Source organism: Dermacentor andersoni, chromosome 8 (assembly GCF_023375885.2).
Source record: "Dermacentor andersoni chromosome 8, qqDerAnde1_hic_scaffold, whole genome shotgun sequence".
Lineage (NCBI taxonomy): Eukaryota > Metazoa > Arthropoda > Arachnida > Ixodida > Ixodidae > Dermacentor > Dermacentor andersoni.
The window spans coordinates 87,375,370-87,382,459 of NC_092821.1; positions in this window are offsets into that span (position 1 = coordinate 87,375,370).

Below are 7,090 nucleotides of genomic sequence, written 5' to 3' on the forward strand. Positions count from 1 at the left end.
AGAATAATTAACAAAAGGCAAAAAAATGTCTCACGTTACAATTATTGGTTCCCGGCGCACCTAGGTTCACTTGATGGCATTCCTGTCAATCCAAATGAATCGGCCAACAGCGTCGCCCGCGGCCTTACAGAACGGGCCGCTTTTACATTTGGTTTTGATTCTGCTGGATTGGAGAACTTACACACAGATACGCTCATTACATACAATGAAATTACAAGACATTACTACAGGGGAAGGAGGGAGTTTTCACCCCCTCACTTTGGGCTAAACAGAGCACAACAGAGCACAAGCAGTTACACTTAGGCAATTACAAACAGTCTTATTCACCTGCACAAATAAAGGAATGTTATGACATTGCAGACATGAATATTATATGCAAAGCATGCAAAAAGGAGATATGTACGCTTGAACAACTGCTCTAAAGGTGTGGGTCGCTCGGCCCTGGCATTTTCCGGAATCGGTTTTTAGGGAGGATCAGATCTCCAGATCATATCCCTCAAGTCCTGGCTGTCCAGTACGTCCGTGATAGGGCTAAGAGGCTTGACATCCCGGTCCCAACATAGGACTAGCCAGGCAGGTGGCAACACCTTGTACAGGACCAGAATAAAGTTTTTTCCTCCTCCTCCTCCAGTGAGGAAACGCTTAAAGGGCTACTCACCAGGCTTCATAGCAAATTTTGGTCATACGCTGGAAGTTGTTACGTGTCCTCTAGGGAGCGTTCTGCCACTAATATTTTTTTTTTTTCAAATCTGCTCATTAATAGCCGAAATAGAAATATTTCAGTGTCGCGAACCCAATATTTCAGGAGGCGAGCTTCACCGCCAACACAGGCGCTCTCTCCACTTGCCCCTTATAGCTTCTGCAAGCGAAATTTTCTTCCCTGCGTTCTCCCATACCGGACCTCGAGGATAGCGCGACGCATACGTCAAGAGCCCGGCTTAATTTTTTTTTTTCTCCTTGCTTTTTTGCGGCGCGGCGCACTTCCGCTGAGGGCGTCGCCTGCGTGTTGCGAGTGTCTCGTTCCGCGCAGCACACGATTTTGCGCGCTGTGCTCGAGGACGTCTGACTAGCGGTATAAGTCTGTGCTACACGAATACTGAATCAGGCACAAGCGGATACGGAGCACGATCCCGCATTGGAACACGATAGAAAATGACATAGTTCGGTGACTGCGCCCGCGACTCCACGACGTGGAAACAAGCAGACGAAACGGAAGTACATCTCTCTTACTGCGGTGCGAAGTAAAACAAAAACATGCAGACATTTGGTTCGTGTGTTTTATAATTTCTTTAATGTTTAACTCGTCTGTTGAAGCACCAGGTCACACTAATAGCAGATTTCGCCCTGAATTATTCTCGAAGTCACGTGTCACCACGAGCGACGTCACTGCGCGAACACGTGTACGTAGGCGCACTAGCACGTGTACGTCATCATTCGGCTTGGAGCACGGCGGCCGCGAGGAGAAGGGAAAACGGCGTTCGGTTTGAAAGTTCAGATATTTCCGCTGCGCGTAGCGATGTAATGCTTTGCAGACACGGTCGTTATCGCGCATTGTATGCTCTCCGCGTGTCAGCTCAAAATGGCCAGACTTGGTCAGCGACCCTTTAAGAAACGCTGTAAATGGAGGCCCAGGTGTATTAGCGTTCTCTACATATGGAAGGCTCGTTTAAGCGTTTGTTCCAATAACGAGCAATCTACGCGTCTTTCTGAACACTGCTTTGTCGCAATTTTAGATATTTAAGCGTATGCCTGTTGTGCTGGTTCCGGTAGAATCCCTTGAACCGGCGCGTAGCGTTTCCCTTTCGTTATCCAGCCAGTACACGAAGAAGTTGTTAAATTAAATTCTGTGACTTTTGTTACCCAAACGACGACTTCATTATGCGGCACGGCGAAGTGGGCGACCGCGGACGGATTTTGGACACTTGAGGTTATTTGAATTGCACCCAGTGCACCGATATACGAGCGTTCTTGCATTCCGCAGTCGGTGATCGAACCCACGGCCTCGTTCTCGGCAGCTCAACACCATGGCCGCTCAACTACCGCGAAGGGTTTCAATAAGAAGTGCTCCGAACAGAAGCCGTATTTATTTTCCTTTGGGGAATTCCCCTCTTTCGTCAAGCGGACCACAAGATCCTCATCATCTTCAGAGCTATTGCAGCATGTTTCTCATCTTTATAGTACACGTTCTGAACCGTCGTCATCGTCTTTCTTCAACACATTCGGCGTTTTATAGAAACGACCGCGCTGCTCCCCAAATTGAAGAGAAAAGCGGAGAAATGTGTGTCACATCATCACGGTCAAAGTTCCCGCGTCAGCCCAAAAAATTTGGGTGGTTGGATGGAACCAATAGCAAGGGGAGAAAGACGTTCGCCTTCGTTTTGTGGTCTACTTCAAGCATACTGACCAAATCAAATCAAAAAAGCTAAATAAGGCATATTGAATAAACCTCGTTTCATTTTTGTTGTAACAGTTTTCGTAGAGGTGCGGGGTAACACAAGCAACGACCGAGCCGGAAGCACTCATTCGAAGTCCTTGTCTCGTCAGATTACCATCTTCACCTGATGACATGTCCAAAGACGCAAACGCTCAGGGACCGATGCCTGATGGTACGTGGAGCTATACTACTGGGAGCCTCGTATTTTCACCGGGAAAACGGCAAAGATGTGGGCGAGTGGCTAAACTTTATCAGCGACTGAACCAGTCCGACGGATAGCACAATGCCAGGCAAATGTCCAACGTTGTCTTTTCGCTCAGTGACACCACGCTTATCGGGTTCAAAAACCACCAACAAATATTAACGAATGGGGCGAGTTTCGTCAATGAACAAAAAAAACGCTCCTGGGACTTCGACGCGAAAAAATAAACAAGCAGAGCACACCCTGGCACACAGAGCACTACTAGGTGAGACTTGCACTTCCAAGACCTAGCAGATATTGAAATTATTAAAGCAACCAAACGCAAGAATGCTCGAGGAAGACAAGGTCGTACATCTACTCATGGACATATCAAAGGAGGTTCACAACTTTTGATCTCTACTTTGTTACCACTTTACCTCCCCCTCCCCTCTCTCCCCAGCGTAGGGTAGGAAACCGGATCTTTTCTCTGGTTAACCTCCCTGCCTTTCCCCTATCCTCTCTCTCTCTCTCTCTCTCTCTCTCTCTCTCTCTCTTGATCCGCAACGACAGCCGGCCTTCAGTTTGTGTTGTTATGTAACACTGCCACGTTTTCAAGGCACGAGCTGTCCAGGCACCACAAAACGGCACGTCACCTACCTAATACCCTACCTTTCACGTGAAAGAAGTCACTTGAAGTGAGGTGCATACCCAGTTACGCATATCCGGGAACCCAAGGTGGGATGAAAGAGGTTCCTCGAAGAGTGGCACATACGCAGTGACGCATACGCAACGTCACATATCCGTAACCCAAGTTAGTAGCGGCCTTTTAGCACACCCGAATATAAGTCCCGCTGCCAAAGTCTTCCGAAAGTTTCGTTTGCAACATAGACGTTCGCGAATAGATCCAATCCGAGTGGCGCTGCACCCTTCCACACGACAAATTGTGCACTCGGGTAAGGTCGAATCTCGCGGACCTCACGTGTGCTTCCTCAGGAGAGCCAAGTGGCGTTCTGCACGCCCAGTGCAGGACCAGGGCCTTGTTCGCTGTACGCGGGAACCGAGTCTCTAGGTTCGCGCCACCAGCTGCCGAGTTCTTCCTCTTCCGTTCCAACCACCCGGCTAGTGCTGTCACGTCGCAGTGATGTCTATAGATGGCTTTATATCTTCATCCATCAGTGCGTCTGTTAAAATTCCTCCAAGTTCAGCGTACTGATATTGCTTTCTTTTTACAAGTTCTAAACTAGAAGGTTTCACGTCGCGAAAATAAGCAGTGGGCTGAGAGGAACACCATGCTGGAGAGCTCCGGATTAATTTCAAACGCCTGGGTGTGCATTTAGGTGTGCCTAGACCTAAATGTGCACTCATATTTAAATACCGCGACCGCGGCAGGTAGTCGAACTCAGGACGTGGTGCGCGGCAGCGATACGCCATAGCCACATAAATTTTGCAACTTTCTGACAAGAGGTGATTCTGTGCCGACACCGCTCGAATTCGGCACAGAGGCGATGGTCTGTCCCTTCAGCAAGCCCTCGCTAATGTTAACTTGTTTGCGCAATAGCTTCATCCATATTGAAAAAGGAGTCTGGCGTTGTTTCAATTCTCAAAACTATCGAGAGCGTTCACGTAATGCAGTCGGCATGTTTAGTTCACAAGTACTCGTCTAAGCGTTAAAATAAAGCACTCCTGAAGCTTCACATGATTTACACTTGCTCAGGCTCCATGCGGGGTAGCCGTTTAAGCGGGTTCTTTTCGAATCACGTCACTATACAGAACCTTATCTGCCGAGGCGGACGTCATTTGCAAGAAGAACCAAAGGGATTCATTCACTAAATAAACTAATTACATTCATTTACATCTTCGCCAGAAATCTTACTGCACATAATTGAAAAGTTGAATAGACTCGTCGTCTATGTACCGTGCGAGACACTGACAGACTCGAAGCCGTGGTGAGGTCGCGGGATCAAACCCTGGCCGCGTCGGCTGCATACCGATTGGGGCGAAATGCAATAAAGCCCGTGTCCCGTGCGTTGGGAGCGCGTTAACCATCCCCTAGGGGGTAAAATTAATCCGTAGTCCACCCCTACGCGGTATGCCTCATAATCAAATCGTGGTTTTGACATGTAAAACGCGTTCACTACGAAGCCGGGGGGGGGGGGGGGGGCGAGACAAAAAAAAAGCTTCGTTTTAAGAACACCTGGCGTATTGCTGAAACATTCTTTTTTTTGAAAGAACTGGAATAAACAAAAAGTAGACACATGGCTCGATTCTGCGCGGTGTTCTTCGAGAATGTAGTAAAATAATGCTGGAAAGGCCGTGTGTATTGGACATGATTTCAAGAGAAACAGCACGAAAGGAAATTGCAACATATCGTTGGAACTTGAAAAGGTTTCGCGCCATATTGGAGAAAATTTCAAAAGACTGAGGTCACAAAGCGAAATTAGCGCGCAATTAAGGAATAGCACTAGACAGACTTTGTTAATTTCTAATGCCGCAGTAGTTAAGTACAAAGACTGGAGGAAATCATGACAATCGGAAGCTCTTTTCTTCCTTCGTGAGGCGAGAATCGTTTCATGCACGGCGCTTCTAAGCGTTCATGTTGCTTTTCGTGCCATTAAGCGATGCGCGTGATTCAACACAAGTACCTTGGGCGAGTTGTAATAAGCGTCACCCTGTTGCGCGAATACCGTTAAACAAATGGTCTAAGTGCGTCTGACACGGTTTATCACGCTGATCCAATCAAACTAGCAAGTTCAATGAACTTGTAATGAATTGCAAGAAATTTTACTTGATTGCAAACTTACAATAAACTAAAGTAACAAGCGCCTAGACCTCGAGAGAGCCGTCTACAACAGCACGAGCTCCCGGCACACCATCCCCGACCACAGCTTTGCTACCTGTTGCTCAAAAGCCAAAGACAATCACACCCTGCACGTCTGGAATATCTGAGACGTGGCGTGCTTGTGGATAGAGATAGCGGGCGCCACGTAATATATGGCGAGTGTCTGGTTATTAAGCGCTGCCATGACGCAGGTAAGTACAAGTCCCCCGACATTGATTTAGCACGTGGCCAACTCTGATTTCTCAATTTAAGTGGGCGTAACACGCAGAAATTCTTTTATGCGACAACCACCGGTCCGGTTATAATGAAATCTATTGCATCATAGGGGAAAACAGAAAATCGAATTATGCTTACTCGTGAAAGCGCAATTTCAATTTAGGACCAGGAATTAATTTTTTTAATTCTCGGAGATTGATAAGCTTTTTTTTTTTTTAATGAGGAGCGAAGTTTACAAATTTTTATCCAGGTATCCAAAGACAGATCCACTGATGCCGATGCGACAGATGACGCTTTAGCCGCCGCAGGCCAATGAATAATGACACGTTCTTAGCACAAATGTTTTTATTATTATTGTAAGATATCCGTTACGAAGTTATATTCAAGTTCATGGATGGGCCAAACATACGCAGAGCAGGCCCACGCCCGTCGCGCATACTGTAAAGCATACCAGTTTCCTACAATAATTACTAGAGAGAACTGTGACGCTTGTGTCTACCGGAACTACGAGCATGACGTTTCAGGCAGCGTAGAAATGATGGCCAGTACACGGATTTCCCTAAACATCGTCTTTCTGGCTTGAAAGGACTTCGCCACTTTTCAAATTTGTCATTATCAACAAAGTACTGCGTCATGCGTTAGTATCAATAATTAGGTAAACATACGTAATATTGTCCAACGGCCAGATGCAAACAGCGGATCTCCGAGCACTGAAGCGCGATATTAGCGCGACAGCGTTGAGGGCCCCGCGTCGCAGGAAATTCGGTGTCGGTGTCGGCGGACTAGTCTGCGAATGGACAACTCCGCCGCGGACAACGGGAGCAGCATGAAAAAACTCCCGAGACAGCTTTCTGTTGCTCGATACGTGCTACATAAAAGTGTTTTTCCGAGCGTGAAAGAAGCTCGCGAGTACACGCAAAGTGCCTCGAGCGGACAGTCGCGCGGCAATTTTGCGTGTATTTGCGGACTTCTTTCATGCTCGGAAAAACACTTTTATGTAGCACGTTGTTGCGTGTGCCGAGGTATGCGTGGCCGGCAGGAGGCCCCACTTCACGCAGAGTCAAAGGCGACGAGAGCTTTCTCGGCGAAGAATTCTTCATATTATGCTTACATGTTGTGGTGGTTATAAGCAGAGAGCAACCGAGCAGCTGCAAGCTGCTTAAGTTACATCCCTCAGTCCCCAGATTCCACAGACAGTCCCTAAGGACGAAACAAGGTCAAGAGAGAGAGAGGGTCCGGGCAGCCTCCGTAGTCCTAAGGCCACCATCTGTGGCCGGCGCTTCCTGGAAATGCACTGCGGCGTCAGGCCGATCTGGCGGTCCATCAGAGTGGCGCGCCGAGCAAGTTTTATGGTCCGGCATAGGCCAAAGGGAACCAGCAGCAAGCCACAGGGTCGAAACACAGGCTGCTCCGGTGGCAG